The sequence below is a fragment of the Mustela nivalis genome (genome assembly GCF_964662115.1).
Source record: "Mustela nivalis genome assembly, chromosome: X".
In the NCBI taxonomy this organism is placed as follows: Eukaryota; Metazoa; Chordata; class Mammalia; order Carnivora; family Mustelidae; genus Mustela; species Mustela nivalis.
In genome coordinates, this window is record NC_139040.1 from 41616153 (window position 1) to 41637044 (window position 20892).

The following is a 20892-nucleotide window of genomic DNA, read 5'->3' on the forward strand; positions in this document are numbered from 1 at the left end:
TCAAAACATATATGCCCAGTGTCCCATAGCTTCCTAGCAAATGAGAGGTGTTATTATGATCCATTCATTAATCCAATAAGTATTTATAGAAAGACCTATCACATACAAGATAAAGCCATTATTCTCTGTGGACAAAGCCAGCTTTATGGGTCTGTGATGTATGGCAGTTGCACAGGGCTCTGGATGTAGAAGGGCCCTGTGCTTGGTTTAATGCTCTGCTTTTGCTGTCTTGAAATGCTGTATAATTTTTTAAGAAGGGGACCTGCATTTTCATTTTACGCTAGGCTCTAAAAATTCTGTAGCTGGTTCACCTGTGGCAATATAATATAAAGGAGTACATAACTGGATTAAAGGGATAGTGATCTATCTGCATGCTAGTCTTGGTTCTGTCACTAAATGACTGTGATCTCGAGCAACTTAATTCCCCTCTCTCTGATCTTCACTTGTCTCTTCTATTAATTGAGGGGAAAAAACTGTCAGCATTTCCCAAAGTTGTCTGATAATGAGAATCACCAGGGGTGACTGTTATGACTACAAAGCACAAATTCTAAGTGCAAACCTGTAATCCTTTTTGTCAACTTGCTCTCACGTCAATGTCTCCAACACCCCAAAACTGATGTCCCAACCCTATTCCATAGCCAAAGGAGAAGTCACATCTCCTGGGGGTAGAGGACATGAGATCGGGGGTGAAGGTGGAGAGGTTTAATGGATGAGGCTGCATCAGAGCTAGACCTTGAAGGATTGATCAGGATTTCCCAGGCAGAGATGGATGGAAAAATTTTCTAGAGACCATGGACTTCTCTGTGCAAAGCCAGAGATGGTGCACAGGTGTGGAACACAGTCTCACAAGTCAGGAGGACAGGGTTCCAATCAAGCTCGGGCACTGCTCCTTCGCATGGTTCCCAGCCATCTTCTGTGTCAGTATGAACTTCATACACACTCACACATATACTATATGTATATGTATTTTTATTCATATCCTTATCTGTACACACACTCACATATATAGGCATATGTATATATGTATAAACACACATATCTAGCTATATCTCCCTACATTTTAGATCAACTCCCTTCCAGTTTTGAGAACATAAGCAATTCTAGTATTTTATCAATGGAAATGTGAGCTTTAGCTTTTTTGCTTGCATTCTTTTCCATGACTGCTTCTATTTATTTATTTGTTTATTTATTTATTTGTCAGAGAGAGAGAGCGCGCAATGGCAGACAGAGTAGCAGGCAGAGGCAGAGGGAGAAGCAGGCTCCCTGTCGAGCAAGGAGCCCTATGTGTGGCTCGATCCCAGGACGCTAGAATCATGACCTGAGCCAAAGGCAGCCGCTTAACCGACTGAGCCACCCAGGTGTCCATCCATGACTGTTTCTTAAAACTATTAGCCAAGTATTCTCTGAGTCTCGAAAGATCAGACTCCTATGTGTTTGTGTATGCATGAGTGTACACAGTATTATTTCCACTACATGTGCATCTCATTTGTGATATCCTGCCATTTTACACATTTTAGGACATTTGTGTATTTTGTACAAGCAGCGGTAAAATCACCAAATAGTAAACTACCTCATATATTTTATTTAACTGACATTTAGTCTACTATACAGTAAAATAAGGAATAAAAAATCGCTAGCAAGAAAGAAAGCATGAGAGCACACTTTTTAATCCTCCAATAGTTCATAATTCCAGGGCACTTTTTAGAATCATCTTGCTTCTTTCATGAACACATTCCCATCACAATGGGTGAAAACAACCATGTCAATGCCAGTAATTCCAAAGTTATGATGTTCCCAGCCTTGAGCTCAATTTCCTAGAACCACCACCTAATGCTTCATACCAGGCACAATTTGGATGCCTGACTTTGCACATGCAGGCACCGACATTTAATACATTGGGAGTTTTGTGCTAGTTTGGATCATTTCATGCAATTCGACAAGCTACCAGCTTTGTGAGTGACCTTGCTGTGGCATTAGAAGGAACTAAGCTTACGGATTCTTACCCTCTCACTGATAGCAGAGTAAGTTGCAGGTCACCTGGGATCTTTGTCAGGTTGAAACCTAAACATCAACTTATATAGAAAGAACAGCTCATCTCAAAGTTCCTTTCCTGGGCTGTGGGAAAGTTGGTGCAGCAGCGCAATATCTAAACTCTGTGAAGGCCTTATCAAGTGTGACAGCAACAGCTGGAGCTGCTAGAACTGGCAGAACATTGAAAAAAACAGAGGCCCATTAGAGAAAGAAGAAAAAAAAAGGCCTAATCTAAAATATTAAATAATGTAATTCTGGGCTGCTGGTGAGCATGAAAATCCTAGCAGCTTGAGTCAAGTTTTATACCGCATTGATGGCTATGATTGTCTTTGGACATCTCGACTCATCACGTCACATTTCCCCTTACAAACATGATATATAGCAGCACATTGGAAAGCCAATATATCTCGTGTTCTGTTTGATGGATAACAACAGTGGTACAAGGAGAAATCTGCTTTTTCAATAAAGAACTCTAAAGCAGAGAGAACCCCTGAGGTTGGCATTTGAGGCCTTCTATCTGCTTAGCTTACCCTGCCATTCTGTGCTTCACTCTGCTGTTGTCTACCATGAACAGGTCATAAGTCCTTTCAGCACACACTATATTCTTTTTTAAAGATTTTATTTATTTATTTAACAGACAGAGATCACAAGTAGGCAGAGAGGCAGGCAGAGAGAGAGAGGAGGAAGCAGGCTCCCCACCGAGCAGAGAGTCCGATGTGGGGCTTGATCATGTCCTGAGCTGAAGGCAGAGGCTTTAACCCACTGAGTCCCCCAGGTGCCCCCACACTATATTCTTTTAGCACAGCACACTCTGTGTCTTCACTCTAGTTTGGATTCTGCTTGGAATAACCCTCTCTTGACTACCTTCAACTTCAAACAATCTATTTCTTACATTTTCCTTTGAAAGGGACCTCAGGCTCCATCTCTTCCAAAAAGCCTTCCCTGACTTAACAAACTGCAGAGATGTCTTCTTTCTCTTCATTTTGACATGCTTACTAGCTGTACTACTTTGCTTGGACCCTGCTTCTGCACAATCTTGTATAGTTCTCTAATAAAAAACTCTCAGAGATCAGGGACTTATTTCCCTCCCATATAGTACCTAAGAGTGCTCATCACACAGTAATTTATAAAATGCTTACTGTTTAAGTTGAATCCAACTGTAACATTACCTGTATGACCATAACCAAGTTAACTTTACGAAGCTCTAGTTTTCTCATCTGTAAAATGGGAATAATAGCAGCTACCTCACAGAATAAGCTCTGTCTTGTTTTCAATTTCATTTCTGCCACTGAAATTATATTAATGCTTTTAGCTCTTAGGGAGGAAAAGAAAAAAAGGAAAAGCCACCTCAGAGAAACTTCAGTCTACTAAAGTCTACTTATATTTGGTAAAGAATGCTTCTGAAGACAAACCCAAATCAGTCAGTTGAATGGCCACCAAACATGATTTTTTACTTTAGATAGGGGACTGAAAATACACTTTTCATCCTGTTTGTTTCTCTTCTTCCCAAATCTTATTGTCAAGGTGCCTATGGGGATGTAAGATATCATTGACATTCATACATATTATAAATGCAAATACTTGAAAGATATTAAAAATATAAAATATAGTCTTAGGTAGTATTTGTGAAATTGGTCTAAAACTAATAATAATAACAACATCATCATCAAAAACAATAAAATTTTCTGACATTTTCTGAGTACTTATCAAATGTCAGGTACTGTTATAAACACTTGATGAAAAGTAACTAATTTTTCCCTCATCAGAACCCTATAAGATAGGTATTGTGGTTATTCTCATATTATAAATGAGGAAGCCAAGGGAGTCACAGAAAGGATAAGCAACTTTCCTAAAATAACACACTGAGTAAGGAGAAGAACCAGTGTTTGAAACCAAGTTTCTCTGACTCTACAACCTGTATTTCTACTCATTGTATCATACTGAGTCTCCAATAACATTTAGAAAAGACAGAAAAGAAAAAGAAACCTAATAGCTAAAGTTTTCCAAATAAATATGGTTACAGGGTGGATTGGCTGTTTTTTGGTTGTTTGCTTTTTAATTTAAATGAATAGTACCAGAAACCTAGATGTTATCCTTACTTATTTTTCCTCCCTGAACTCCCACATTCAATCACTCATGAAGTCCTATTGATTCTACTTCCCCAATATCTCTCAATTCCATTTATTTTATCCCTCCCCACAGTCACCACATTAGTTTAGACATCATCATCATCTTTCTTCTCTTAACTGTCTCCATTCTACTCTTTCCCACCTTTAGTCCAGAAGTCAGGTAGAGTGATTTTTCTAAAATGCGAACCTGATAATATCACACCTTGCATGAAACCCTTAAGTGACTTGTTAATGAATGCCTTGATAATAAATATCTAAACTTCTTAAAGTGGCTCGTATCATAAAAGATGCTTCATGACTTGGGTGATGTTTACTTATCCAGACTAACCTCTTGTAAGAAGACCCTTCCCTCACATGTGGATTGCAATTAATTACAATTCTTAAAAATGCCTTGGTCCCTTTGAAATCACAGGACATATGGAGAAAATATTGTGACTTGGGCTGAAGGGATACAAGAAGCTGCTAAGGGGGGAGGGGGACAAGATGGCGGGGAAGTACGAGGAGGTGCCTTTTCAACCTGTACCCTAAAGTGAGCTGATTACCTACCAAAGAACTCTGATCACCCATGAAATCAGCCTGAGATCAGAATTATACACGTCTGGATCTCTACAGGGGCAGAAGACACCAGTGGGCAGGTAAAGCGGAGTGGGAATGGCAGACTGATAACGGAAGATAAACAAAAGGGGGAGGGAGCCACCAGAGGTCACCGGTTGGAAAGTAATACCCCTAATATGATCAAGAGTGCCCTGCATCTGGGGACCAGCATTAACTTGGAGACTGGTTGAAAGCACTCCAAAAGAGCAAAGGGCCGCAGTGGGGAAATTGTGGGAATTGGGGCTGCTAGGGACAGGGGCTTAAGTCTCTGTTCCCAGGACAGCCTCCCCTGGCGCTGAGCCAGAGAGTGTGGTGGAGAAACCAGGTCTTTGTCCCTGAGCCACGAGCGCACCCGAGATTGCGTGGGGTCTGGCTCCTGTGAGGGGATGGGAGCCATGCCAGATGACAGAATGCGCGAGCCCTGCTACAGAGCCTGAGATGCGCGCGCCCCTCATCCTCCCAAGAGAGGTACAAAGGCCCAGCCAGCGCTCTTTGACCTGCACCATTGTTTCAGAGCCTAAGACACCTGCCCCAAACTCTCCCCTAAGAGAGGTGCGCAAAGGCCCAGCCTGGTGCTTTCAGACCTGTGCCCCACTCTCAGAGCCTGAGACGCACGCGCGACCCACAGCCTCCCCTGAGAGAGGTGCGCGCAAGCCGGGCACTCTTAACACCCAGAAAGACCAGGCACTCCCAGCCTGGGCCAGCGGGAAAATCTCAGTGTGGGATCGCTGCTTGGAACCTCTCTGGCAGTCTGAAGTTGCCCAGACAGCCGCCGCTGCTGTGCTTTTGGGTACAAGCAGGAGATCCTGCGTCCCCAGGGACTGCGACTCGGAACCTGCTCTGCCAGCGGCCAAGGGGAAATTTATATGGGCTCTGCAACACCCACAGAAGAACAGACTGAGGCTTCTCTCTGAGATGGAGGTCAGGGTGCAGTTTGCCTTCCTCTAAACCTGCAAAAACCATCAAAAGCGGTCAAGGCGAGAGGAAAAAAAAAAAAAAAAAGTGAACAAACATAAAGACCTCCGGAGAACAAAAGCCTGAAAAAACCAGTTTCCTTAGAGCCCACCCCCTTGAGGGGGACTGGAGGACTTAACTCAGGGAACATCATTTACTGAAAATCCACATGGCAGTCCCCTCCCCCAGAAAACCAACCAGGAAAGAAAAAAAAAAAAGACTACAAGAGAACCACCACCATTACTTCATAGGACAACTTTTATTTTTAATTTGTTCCCACTATTTTGGCTCATTTTTTTATATAGATAATTTTTTAACCTATTTACCATCACAGTGAGTTGTCCAGTACATCAAATTCCATAATAACCTTCTAACCTGAACTTTTTGATACATACACCTGTGTTTTTCTTTGCATTTCTATTTTTGGAATTTCCTTTTTTAAAAATTTTAGTTTAGTCTAGTTTATTATTTTTTTATTTTTATTTTCTAATATTCATATAGAGTTGAACTTCAAAGTAATCCCCTTTCCCCAATCAATACTCCCCTTATAGGTAAACCAATTTTTAATCCCTTTTTGTCTTAGGAAAGCTGAGTCCTTTAACAAAGATATCAAGATACATCCAAAAAGAATCAAAACAACCTTCCTCGCCCACACTGAGAATTTACAACCACTCTCCCATCTTTTTCTTCCACCACTGTTTCTGTGTTTTTCTGTTTGTCCTGATAGTATATAAATCTTACACTTGGGGTTCTTTTTGACAAGGTTCTTCCTTTATTTGCATATATATATTTTTTCACTTGTCATATACTTTTATCAGTCTTTTTGTTTGTCTGTTTTTGTTTGTCTACTTCATAAATTGTACCTTGGGGACCATTTGGGCTGAACCTTCTCTTTTATCTTCCCTTTTTTTAGTCTCTCTCTCTCTCTCTCTCTCTTTTTTTTTTCTTTTTCTTTTCTTTTTTCTCTCGTTTGGGTGGGGAATCCTGATTGCTCAGAAGTGTTCCAGGGTGCACCCTGACTGCACCACGGTCGATACATCCAGCTACATCTGTTCAGCCATCTCTCACCAAAATGACTAGGAGGAGGAATGCCCAACAGAAGAAATATACAGAGGGTGGACTTTCTGCAACAGAGCTAACAGCTATCAACTCAGACAATATGTCAGAAAGAGAATTCAGATTAACAATTATCCAGGCAATAGCTAGGTTGAAAAAAGCCATGGATGACCAAATGGAATTGATTAGGGCTGAGCTGAAAGCGACCAGAGATGATGTTCACAATGTTAGGGCAGAGCTAAAAGCTACCCAGGGCTGAGGTTCACAATGCTCTCAATGAGTTCCAATCTAATCTAAATTCTCTCAAAGCTAGGATAACTGAGCCAGAAGATAGAATTAGTGATCTGGAGGACAAACAGATAGAGAGAAAGGATCAGGAGGAAGCCTGGAACAAACAGCTTAGAAACCAGGAAAACAGAATCAGGGAAATAAATGATGCCATGAAACGTTCCAACGTCAGAATTACTGGGATCCCTGAAGGGGAGGAGAAAGAAAGAAGTCTAGAAGATATAGTGGAACAAGTTCTTCATGAAAATTTTCCCAATCTCATGAATGGAACCAGTGTTCATGTACTAGAGGCTGAACGGTCTCCACCCAAGATTACAGATTACAAAAAAACATCAAGGCACCTGATAGTCAAATTGAGGAATCATAATTTTAGATATAATCTCTTGAAAGCCGCTAGGACAAAGAGGCTCCTTATTACAGAGGAAAGCCCATCAGAATAACATCAGACCTGTCCACAGAGACCTGGAAAGCCAGAAAGGGCTGGCAAGATATACTGAGGGCACTAAACGAGAAGAACATGCAGCCAAGAATACTTTATCCAGCAAGATTGACATTCAAAATGGATGGAGAGATAAAGAATTTCCAAGACCTGCAAGGCTTAAAAGACTATGCAACCACCAAGCCAACACTGCAGGAAATATTAAGGGGAGTCCTATAAAAGAGGAAAAATCCTTAGAATAGCATTGAACAGAAATATAGAGACAATCTACAGAAAGACTTCAAAGATAACACGATGTTAATAAAAACGTATCTATCAATAATCACTCTCAATGTGAATGGCCTAAATGCGCCCATAAAACAGCATAAGATTGCAGATTGGATAAAACAACAGGACCCATCTATATGTTGTCTACAAGAGACCCACTTTGAACCTAAGGATACACCCAGACTGAAAGTGAAGGGATGGAGAAGCATCTTTCATGCCAATGGGCCTCAAAAGAAGGCTGGGGTAGTGATTCTCATATCAGATAAATTAGATATTAAACTAAAGACTGTAGTCAGAGATACAGAAGGACACTACATAATTCTTAAAGGGACTATCCACCAAGATGACCTAATAATTGTAAATATCTATGCTGCCAATATGGGAGCAGCCAATTACATAAGAAAACTATTAATCAAGATAAAGAGTCATATTGATATGAATACATTAATAGTAGGAGATCTTAACATGCCTCTCTCAGAAATAGACAGATCATCAAAGCAGAAAATCAATAAAGAAACAAGAGCATTGAATGACACACTGGACAAGATGGACCTCATAGATATATACAGAACATTCCACCCTAAAACAACATAATACTCATTCTTCTCAAGTGCACATGGAACCTACTCCAGAATAGACAACATACTGAGTCACAAATCAGGACTCAACCAATACCAAAAGACTGAGATGATTCCCTGCATATTCTCAGATCACAATACTTTGAAACTGGAGCTCAATCACAAGGAAAAGTTCCGAAGGAACTCAAACACCTGGAAGCTAAAGACCACCTTGCTTACGAATGCTTGGATCAACCAGGAGATCAAAGAAGAACTGAAAAATTCATGGAAACCAACGAGAATGAAGACACTTCGATCCAAAGCCTATGGGATACAGCAAACGCAGCTCTAAGGGGGAAATACATAGCCATCCAAGCCTCCCTCAAAAAAATTGAAAAATCCAGAACATAGCAGCTGTCTCTACACCTTAAAGAACTGGAGAATCAACAACAAATCAAACCAACTCCACACATAAGAAGGGAAATAATCAAGATTAGAGTTGAGATCAATGAGGTAGAAACCAGAGATACAGTAGAATATAACAATGAAACTAGAAGCTGGTTTTTTGAAAGAATCAATAAGATAGATAAACCATTGGCCACACTAATCCAAAAGAAAAGAGAAAGCCCAAATTAATAAAATTATGAATGAAAAGGGAGAGATCACAACTAACACCAAGGAAGTAAAAACAATCATCAGAAGTTATTATCAACAGTTATATGCCAATAAGCTAAGCAACCTAGATGAAAAGGATGCAATCCTGGAAAACTAAAAAATCCCAAAATTAAACCAGGAAGAAACTGACAACCTGAATAGACCGATATCTAGTAACGAGATTGAAGCAGTGATCAAAAACCTCCCAAAAAACAAGAGCCCAGGACCTGATGGATTCCCTGTGGAATTCTACCAAACTTTCAAAGAAGGAATAACACCTATTCTCTTGAAGCTGTTTCAAAAAATTGAAGCAGAAGGAAAACTTCCAGACTCTTTTTATGAAGCCAGCATTACCCTGATCCCCAAACCAGGCAAAGACCCTACCAAAAAGGAGAATTTCATACCAATATCACTGATGAATATGCATGCTAAGATTCTCAACAAGATCTTAGCAAACAGGATCCAACAGCACATTAAAAAGATTATCCACCAGGACCAGGTGGGATTCATCCCTGGGCTACAAGGATGGTTCAACATTCGCAAATCAATGTGATAGAACAAATTAATATGAGAAGAGAGAAGAACCACATGGTCTTCACAATGGATGCAGAAAAAGCATTTGAAAAATCGAGCATCCGTTCCTGATTAAAACGCTTCAAAGTATAGGGATAGAGGGAACATTTCTGAACTTCATAAAATCTATCTATGAAAGACCCACAGCAAATATCATCCTCAATGGGAAAAAGCTTGCAGACTTCCCGTTGAGATCAGGAACACGACAAGGATGCCTACTGTCACCATTCTTGTTCAACATAGTATTAGAAATCCTAGCAACAGCAATCAGACAACAAAGAGAGATAAAAGATAACCAAATTGGCAATGAAGAAGTCAAACTCTCTATATTCGCAGATGACATGATTCTTTATATGGAAAACCCAAAAGACTCCACCCCCAAACTACTAGAACTCATACAGCAATTCAGCAACATGGCAGGATACAAAGTCAATGTACAGAAATCAGTGGCTTTCTTATACACTAACAATGAAAATACAGAAAGGGAAATTAGAGAATCAATTCCATTTGCTATAGCACCAAGAACCATAAGATACTTGGGAATAAACCTAACCAAAGAGGTAAAGGATCTGTATTCGAGGAACTACAGAACACTCATGAAAGAAATTGAAGAAGACACAAAAAGATGGAAGACCATTCCATGCTCTTGGATCGGAAGAATAAACATTGTTAAAATGTCTATACTGCCTAGAGCAATCTATACTTTTAATGCCACTCCAATCAAAATTCCACCGATATTCTTTAAAGAGCTGGAGCAAATAATCCAAAAATGTGTATGGAATCAGAAGAGAGCCCGAATCGCTAAGGAAATGTTGAAAAACAAAAATAAAACTGGGGGCATCATGCTACCTGATTTCAAGCTTTACTACAAAGCTGTGATCACCAAGACAGCATGGTACTGGCATAAAAACAGATACATAGACAAGGGGAACAGAGTAGAGAGCCCAGATATGGACCCTCAACTCTATGGTCAATTAATCTTCAACAAAACAGGAAAAAATATACAGTGGAAAAAAGACAGTCTCTTCAATAAATGGTGCTGGGAAAACTGGACAGCTATATGTAGAAGAATGAAACTCGACCATTCTCTTACACCGTACACAAAGATAAACTCAAAATGGATAAAAGACCTCAACGTGAGACAGGAATCTATCAGAATCCTAGAGGAAAACATAGGCAGTAATCTCGTCGATATCAGCCACAGCAACTTCTTTCAAGATATGTCTCCAAAGGCAAAGGAAACAAAAACAAAAATTAACTTTTGGGACTTCATCAAAATCAAAAGCTTCTGCACAGCAAAGGAAATAGTTAAGAAAACAAAGGGGCAACCCACGGAATGGGAGAAGATATTTGTAAATGACAGTACAGACAAAAGGTTGATATCCAGGATCTATAAAGAACTCCTCAAACTCAACACACACAAAACAGACAATCATGTCAAAAAATGGGCAAAAGATATGAACAGATACTTCTCCAATGAAGACAAACAAATGGCTATCAGACACATGAAAAAATGTTCATTATCATTAGCCATCAGGGAGATTCAAATTAAAACCACATTGAGATACCACCTTACACAAGTTAGAATGGCCAAAATTAGCAAGACAGGAAACAACAACTGTTGGAGAGGATGTGGAGAAAGGGGAACCCTCTTCCACTGTTGGTGGGAATGCAGGTTGGTGCAGCCTCTTTGGAGAACAGTGTGGAGATTCCTCAAGAAATTAAAAATAGAACTTCCCTATGACCCTGCAATTGCACTATGGAGTATTATGCCTCCATCAGAAAGGATGAATACCCAACTTTTGTAGCAACATGGACCGGACTGGAAGAGATTATGCTGAGTGAAATAAGTCAAGCAGAGGGAGTCAATTATCATATGGTTTCACTTATTTGTGGAGCATCGCAGATAGCATGGAGGACATGGGGAGTTAGAGAGGAGAAGGGAGTTGGGGGAAATTGGATGGGGAGGTGAACCATGAGAGACTATGGATTCTGAAAAACAATCTGAGGGGTTTGAAGTGGAGGGGGGTTGGGAGGTTGGGGTACCAGGTGGTGGGTATTAGAGAGGGCACAGACTGCATGGAGCACTGGGTGTGGTGCAAAAATAATGAATACTGTTATGCTGAAAATAAAAAATAAATTTAAAAAAAAGAAGCTGCTAAGGACTAATTCACAAGCTCAGAGCAGAAAGAGTGGAAACCCTGTGAAAATGGATAAACATCAGCAGCAGCTTTTTGGTATTTGCAAACCACATCAAAACACCAGCTCCAACTACTAGTGACTACACTATATAGAGGAATTTGAGTTAGCAGTTAAATCCTTAATAAATATTTACACCCCAGGAGAATGAATCATTTTTCTTATTTTCAGAAGTCAAGCATATAGATATTTGTAAATATTAAAATTATAAGTTGCTGAGTTCTTTTTCTTTTTTTAAGATTTGTATTTATTTATTTGAGAGAGTGAGAGACAGCATGAGAGGGGAGAAGGTCAGAAGGAGAAGCAGACTCCCCGTAGAGCTGGGAGCCCAATGCAGGACTCCATCCCAAAATCCTGGATCATGACCTGAGCCAAGGCAGTCGCTTGACCAGCTGAGCCACCCAGGCGCCCTGCTGAGTTCTATTTCAAAGAGTTTTTCAACAAATAGCTTATTTTTATTGTGAAAAATCATTATGGGTTAGGTTAGGTAAAATAAAAACATCGGATGAAAAAAGGTAAACTACTAGCCAAAATCACCAAGCCAATTATTAGTGAAACCCAGATTAGAGCCTCTAGTGATTTTTAATCCACCTATCTCAAATTTGGCTTTATAGACGATGTACTTTTTACCTTACAAAAATACTGGATATCTTCACCCTTAAGTTATGGATTAAAACTGAATGCTTAAAGCAATGACCCTTTACCCCTCCCCCAGTGTTTCTAGTGCATCTGGTTCCAAGAGATTAAAGAGTCACTGAACAGTGGAAGATGAACTGTGCCATTAGGCAATGAATGCAAAAATGAATTTAATCTGGCATTAAGTGGCTCCTTTGGTTTTTACCCATTGTCACTCCCATTAACCTCTGCCGCCCAACAACATGCCCAAACATTTTGATATGAATGAAGTTGAATTTCTCTCTTATGAGTAAGTTTCCTCCTTGGGTGTTGCATTGATTTTGTCTTCATCAAGTTCTTATTTTACAGCAGGGAGCAGTGTCAGTAACATACAGTAACCAATTCTTCTTATGGTGGAAAGCCTTAATATTTAAATACTCTAATTTCCTGATTCTCATTTTTCCTGTCTGGTTTCATCAATGATTGTTTGTGCAATGTCTTTATTATAACCAATCTTTCTACATATCTTTGCTTCATTTTTTCTGGTGAAAGTCTGATAACTAAGGAGTGCCCAGTCCTGGCCATCATTCATTTCATGCCTTTTTCCTTTGATTAATAAGCTGATTTTTCTATGATGGCCTATCGCCAGCTATATTTATTTTTTAATACCCTTGTTATTGTACCAGGCCAATTTTTCAAGCATTAGTTCCATCTGTTTTTCACCAACCTCATAAAGTAGCATACAGTCAGAAATGGATGTACAACACAAAGCAAATTAGTGGTTGTGAGGGGCTAGGTGGTGAGGGGGGATGGCAAGTGACTGCTTAATGGCTATGAGATTTCCTTTTGAGAGGATAAAAAATAGTTTTAGAGTTAGATAGACGTAATGGTTGCACTGGAATTGTGATTGTTCTAATGGCCACTGAATTGTGCACTTTAACATGGTTAATTTTATGTTATGTGAATTTCACCTCAATTTTTAAAATAAAGCAACTAAAAGTATATGCCTACGTAGTTCTTATATTCTAGTAAAAAAAAAGAAAGGCAGACAATAAAAAAAATAAGAAAGTAAATTATATCTTTTATTAGAAGATGCTAATTCTCCCACCAAAATTAACCAAGGTTGTATTGAAGAAGGAGGATGTGGTTTTAAATGGGGTGGTCATATAAAATGTCACTGAAAAGATGACATATAAGTAAAGACTTGAAAATGTAAGGGAGCTGCCTACATAGATATACAGTGGAAGAGCACTCCAGGCTGAGGAAATTTGAAGTGCAAAGACCCTGAGGTTTCTTCTTTTTAAATTTTTTTTATTATGTTCATTTAGCCAATATATAGTACATCATTAGTTTTTTTTAAATTTTTTATTTTTTCAGCATAACAGTATTAATTGTTACCATACCCAGTGCTCCATGCAATCCGTGCCATCTCCAATACCCACCACCTGGTTCCCCCAACCTTCCAACCCCCCCACCCCGCTCCTTCAAAACCCTTGGGTTGTTTTTCAGAGTCCATAGTCCCTTTTTTTTTTAAGATTTTATTTATTTACTTGACAGATAGAGATCACAAGTAGGCAGAGAGGCAGGCAGACAGAGAGGAGAAAGCAGGCTCCCTGCTAAGCAGAGAGCCAGATGTGGGGCTCGATCCCAGGTCCTGGGATCATGACCTGAGTGGAAGGCAGAGGCTTTAACTCACTGAGCCACCCAGGCGCCCCCAGAGTCCATAGTCTCTTGATGTAGAATTCAACGATTCCTTAGTTTTGTATAACCCTCAGTCCTCTGGGGTTTCAAAGGTATCTGGAAAACTGTTCAAAATTGATTTTGCCCAACTTTAAGGCCAACAGCAGGGGCTAAGAAAACATCACTGTATTCTGGCAGAGTATAATGGCACAGCATCGGAGGTCAAGTTATTTTCTATTTAATGCTCCAGGATGCTCTACCTGGCCAAAATTTCACAGAATAAGGAATAATCTGGATTAAGGATGACACTTATCATTGAGATCATCTATTTCTACAAGTAAATGTAAGCACATATACTTTTGGTTCAGATTCCAACTGTCATTTTGGTCACTAGCCATTTTCAAGAAGTCAGCAGCCTCTGAATAGAAGAGCTACATAACTCTAAGGGGATTCAAGGGGAGGGGAGAAAACTTCATTTTAATTGCCTGTCTTCTACTAAATTCTTTTTGTTCCAACAAACAGATTCATCTGGCAGTTTAAAAAATGCAGTCTTTCTGCTTCCCATTTTTTCCTTTTCTTTTCCAGAGAGACTGATACTATTCCCTAGAGAACTAGACTAAGATGGCCACTGAAAGGTTACTAAGATGGCCACTGAAATGTTACAAACATCAGATACTTTTGTGCCCCATCCCCACCAGCTCACCCTATGCTGACTCCAGTTGCTTCAGGCTATATTAGAAGGGGTTCTTCTGTACCAACAGTTGAATCAAATAGTAGTATATGGCTTGCATTTGCTTACTGAACTTATCCTGGCTTCATCTTCACTTATTCACTCTTAATTTCCTTTTTCCCCATTTCCACATATTTTATGTATTTTCATAAACTGGATTCTGCCTTTTGGGGAATGAGGTGGAGTATATAAAATAATTGAAAGGAGAAAATGGTGAATGACCTAATAAGTCAGAAGACAAAAATGCAATTGCCTATAACTTGCACTGTGACCTGAAACAGTCTTGCTGAACCTCTGGTCTTCTCTGTTCTCCACGTTGACTTAAACAAATATTCATATGGATACACAAAAAACTGAGAACCTTTCTCAAAGCCCAGAGTGTGTCAAACTAATCATTATCCTTGGAAATATCAAAATCCACTAAAAAAATAAGGTCACTCTTAAGTATCACCAATATTAGTGATTTTTTTCAAGTAAATAAGAGCAAATTACGTAGATCCTGGCCCTAGAAGAAGCCCCTAAAGGAGACACCAACATCAGAGATAACAGTCCACGTTGTCACAGTTAAATATATTTGTTGTGGCATTTGCTTTATTCTTCATCTAAGATCTAATTTGGATTCTGAAAGCTTTCAAAGAGATGTAATTCATACAAGATTATAATTCAATGCATTCATAAAATTAGTTAACAGGTCATTTTAGATAAAGAAGGAACAATGCCCCACATAGGTTTTGACTGGAATTTACCTAAGCCCAAATTCCCATCTGTAAATGAATTGTTACATAATCCTTGTTGAAGCCTTAAGAACAAAGGTTTATGCACTGCCAAAGTGTTTTCAAAAGCAACCTTTCTGGTCGCCTGGGTGGCTCAGTGGGTTAATAAGCCTGTTGTTGGCTCAGGTCATGATCCCAGGGTCCTGGGATTGAGCCCCACATCAGGCTCTCTGCACAGCACAGATCCTGCTTCCCCCTCTCTCTCTCTGCCTGCCTCTGTCTACTTGTGATCTCTGTCAAATAAATAAATAAAATCTTTTTTTTGAAAAAGGCAACCTTTCTTTAATGAAAAGCATAGCATTGAAAATGTGAATGTTTAGTGGGATCTGGATCTCTCCATCCCTCTACTCCCCCATTCTTTCACACCATGCATACATTCACCTAAAATGTGATGTATAAGAAAGCATTTATGTTATAAAACTCCATACTAAATCAGCTGCCTTCACAAGTCCTGAACAAAACCTGTAAAAACCATTGCAAAAGAAAGGTTATTAAGGTTTTTGAGGGAGATCATTTCAGGAAGTTATTAAGTGCCATTAAAAAAAAAAAGAATAGCCAAGTATAATGCAATGTCACTGGCAAGTACCTCTAGTTGTAGCTTCCATAACATGGAAGAATAAACAAATTATGAAAAAAAGTTCAACAGTGAGATGCATCTCTCCAGGAACCTAGCTACCTGACTGTAAACAAATGTTTCTACAAAGGTTAATCCACAGATTTTTTTTCCCCCTTCGGGTTTTTTGTTTGTTTGTTTTTGTTTTCGTTTTTATTTTATTTTATTTCACAGACCTTTTAACACTAATTTCACTCTGCTTTCTTCCAGGAGAAGAAAGGGAGCTACAAGATGAAAAGAACCAAATCCCATTGTGCTGCTGAAATTATTCTGAGCTCTAAAATCATTTCTAATCTTCCAAGTCTCAAATTCATTGATTGGGAATGCATATAGCACCACTTAATTATTTTATTTGTTAAATTCGTACATCATGGCTTACTTAACTTTTACAAGTTCCAAGCAAGATTTCAGAAACCTTCTTCCAGGGGAGTTTTGACCTAAGGCGGTTCACCATAGGCTAGTTTGAAAGGCAGCAAAAAGAGAAAAATTGAGCCAATCTGTTCCCAGAATTGATTAGGTACAGGGTCAGAATGGGGAGTTGAACAACTTTATGCTAAACTTTTAGAATGCCTGCTGCATAATTCTGACAATATTAAAATATTTGTATGAGGGGCACCTGGGTGGCTCAGTGGGTTGATCCTCTGCCTTCGCCTCAGGTCACGATCTCAGGGTCCTGGGATTGAGCCCCACATTGGACTCTCTGCACAGCAGGGAGTCTGCTTCCCCCCTCTCTCTCTGCCTGCCTCTCTGCCTACTTGTAATCTCTCTCTCTGTTACATGAAGAAATAAAAAAATCTTTAACAAAATATTTGTATGAACACATATTCCAAAGTCAAAGAGTTTAGTGGAAATGTTGGTCTCTCACAATCTTAATTTTTCATTAAGTTACACTTTTTGCTCATTCAGTTGATAATAAACACTGGTCTGAATCTAGGAAAAATATATTTGGCATGTGTGTGTCGGGGGGAAACAAACACATTTTACCTTAACTATTTACCATGTCTATATAAAGTTCCGAGAGTATCTGCACAGTTCTTAAAGTCCTAAACTTAAAAATTCAAAAATTTCATATAAATTCCTGAGCCTTCCTCTTGTGTAATACTATACAATTTCAGGAAATGACATGCCAAGTATTTCTGTATCCAAACAGAATAGCCAACAAAGAACAAAGAGTAGCAAGCCTCAGGGAACAATGGAAGGACATAAGTTATCTGATAATATCACTTAGGGTTGGAAATTAAAGGTCTTTTTCCATAATGGAACTACCTTGAGCCACTGACACTACTGCTATAACATATTATTCATAGTCATCTTTAACTGACTTCCTAAAGTCTCTAGATACTAAATGAGATGATGTATACTTCCAATAAAAGAGAACTGGATGCATCTCATTGCTTCAGCTGAATTGTGGATTTCATTTTCTAGTGTCATGTTCTTGCCCATTCTTTGCAACTCGAGTCAAGTTTTCTTGTCCTAACCTGAAATAATGCTTTTGTTTCACACTCTTCCCAGATATAAGGGAATAACTAAGGTTCAGATGGTCATTTTTTAACGAGAATGTTCAAATGATGTATAAAAGAGATCACTTACCTCCAACCACCACCAGTAGTAGAAGAAACACTCAAATTGGTAACTCCATTGCCCAATTTCCTTATGAACAATGTCACACACACACATATTGTTTCTATCTAGATATGCATATGTAAACATGTGCACATTAATAGTTACTAGTGAATTATCTTGAATTATCAGGGAATACATATACTCACCTATCTGAATTTTCCAGATAAAGCCTTGGAGTTGAAAGCTTTCTAAATATTATTCTATACTTATCTTCCTTTGGAAACTATATTTGCTGATTAATACTTAATATTTAACTTTTTTTTTTACATGCAATGTCATTAAGAAAAGCATTTGCTATGCTATGTTGCAGTGATCTTAGAGTTTTGTTTAACACAACATGGTCACAGTACACTATCAATTTTCAGTTCTTGTGTCTGTTTTTCACAGCTTTTCTATTTCCCCTCTAGCTCTCAGTTTTTGAGCTGCCCTTTTCTGATGCTGCTTTTATATTTACTTGGAGTTGTCTCCTAACTTTTATTTTTCAAACTTTAAATGTTATAACGTTGCATTGGGTCATGATGTCTATACAATAAAATATACATAAAATATAAATTTTATACATACATATGAATATATATGTAATTGTCCACAAAAGGCAAGGGTAGATAAATAAAAATATACTGTTCCAAAGTTCTCATTTTATAAGAAGTAGAAAATTAATTTTAAGTACACTGGGATAAAATAAAGACATTCGCTGTAATCCCTAAATACCCACCTAAAATAAATGTACAGAAATATAGTTAAATGACCAAAAATAAATTAAAATATTCTACTAAAAATATTTGATTAATCTCCCCCCACACAAGAAGGCATGAAAGGAGGAAAAGAACAGAAACCAGATGGGACAAATAGAAAACATAAATGAAATGGAAGCCATAGACTTAAGCATATCAGTAAGTACATTAACTGTAGAGAGAGTAAAAATAAATACATATTATAAAGGGAAGTAAATAGATATATGCTATATGTCCCAATAAATATGAAAATTTGAAGTATTACAAATATATTCTCTGAACACAGTGAAATTAAATTAGATATGATAGCAATAATGGGATAACTTAAAAAGCCCTAATATCTGGAAATTAAGCAATATATTTCCATGGTATTAACCAAAAAAGAAACCACAATAATAACTGAAAAATATTTTGAACAGAATAATGATGAAAGTACAGCATGTAAAGATTTGTGAGACTCAGCTAACACAGTTATTAGAGGAAATGTTATCATTTAAATGCTTATGCTAAATAAATTTTAAATCAATTATCTAAATTTCTAGAAGTTATGAAAAGACAAAATTAAACCTAAAGAAAATAGAATAAAGGAAATAATAAAGAGAATAGCAGAAATAAATAAATTGAGGTAGAAAAATACTAGAGAAAATCAGTAAATCCCAAAAGTCAACCATCTGAAAAGATAACTAAAATTGAAAAACTAGAGACGCTGATGCCAAAAAAGAAAAAAAAAAACACACACAAATTACCAATACCAGAAAGAAAAGGGATAACATTAAAAATCCTACAGATATGAAAAGGATAAGACAATTGTATAAACAACTTTATGCCAGTTCAAAAACTTAGATAAAATAGAAAAATTTAAAAACACAGTTACCAAAGCAGAAAAAAATTAATGAAAAATCTGAATATCCCTACATAAATCAGATAAATTCAAGTCCAAGACCCTTTCCACAAAGAATATATACAGGTCCAGAGAGTTTCACTGCAGATTCCACCAAACATTTTAAGAAGAAATAATACCAACTGCATGTAAACAATTTCAGAAAAGAGTTGGAGAGACCATTCCCCAACTTATTTTATAAGGCCAGCATAATCATGACACTAAAACCAAAGATATTAGAAGAAAACTACAGAGCAACATGCCTCATGGACAGAGATACAAAAATGATTACCAAAATTTTAGCAAATTGAATCCTGCAATATATAAAAATATATATACTTAATAAGAAACACATGCAAAATATATATCTGACATGACTCTTTTCAGAAGATACATATATATATGTGTGTGTGTGTATTTTTTTTTTTTAAGTTCCTTTTACAAGGGCATCGGGGTTGCTCATCAGTTTGGCATCAGATTCTTGATTTTGGCTCAGGTCATGATCTCAGGGTTGAGGGATCAAGTTCCATGCCAGGTTCTACACTGGACATGGAGCCTGCTTAAGATTCTTTCTCTCCTTCTCCCTCTGCTCCTCCCTTGTGCCTCTCACACAATGCTGGTATGAAATAAAATGATATAATCATTTTTGCAAAATATTTGACAGTTTATTTTAAAGTTAACATGCAGCTATTCTTTGAACCAGCAATTCTACTACTAGGTATTTACCAAAGAAGAATGAAAATATATGTCCATAAAAAGATTGGTATAGGGGGGCCTGGGTGGCTCAGTGGGTTAATCCTCTGCCTTCAGCTCAGGTCATGATCTCAGGGTCCTGGTATTAAGCCCCACATTGGGCTCTCTGCTCAGCAGGGAGCCTGATTCCCCCCCTCTCTGTCTGCCTCTCTGCCTACTTTTGATCTCTGCCTGTCAAAAAAATAAATAAAATCATTTTAAAAAAGATTTGTAAAGCAATGTTCACAGCTTTATTCATAACTCCTCAAAAATAGAAACAACATGAATATCCATCAACAGGAGAATGGATACTCAGTAGTAAAGGAGGATGAACTGTTGGTACACTCAATAACATGGACAAATCTCTCAGATATAAAACATTACCTAGAGTATGTTTCCATTTATAGGAAGTTCTAGAATTGACAAAAATAATCTCTGGTAAAAAATTCAGAACACTGAGTACCCCAACAAAGAAGAGAGACATTGACTTGAAAGGGGACAGAAGAACTTTCTGGGTTGACTGAAATGGCCTAAATCTTGATAGGGGTGTGGATAGCATGGCTATAGCCATTGGCCAAAATTCACTGAACTGTACAATTAAGACTTAAGCATCTCATGTGTAAATTTTATGCCAACAAAAATAAAGAGAATTGTAAACAAATACCAAATCCTTCTTTGTAAGCTACCTTAACATAGTGAAATGAGTCAGCAATTCTAAATTCTGTATATTCTAATTTCTATATGTTCTAGTTTTGAGTAAATCTACTAAGG

At 38.1% G+C, this 20892-nt stretch overlaps 1 protein-coding gene across 3 annotated transcripts in view; it reads right to left on the bottom strand.

Annotated features, from left to right (window-relative positions):
* IL1RAPL2 (interleukin 1 receptor accessory protein like 2) overlaps positions 1 to 20892 on the bottom strand; it is a 1449628-nt gene that overhangs the window by 489910 nt on the left and 938826 nt on the right. The window lies entirely within an intron of this gene.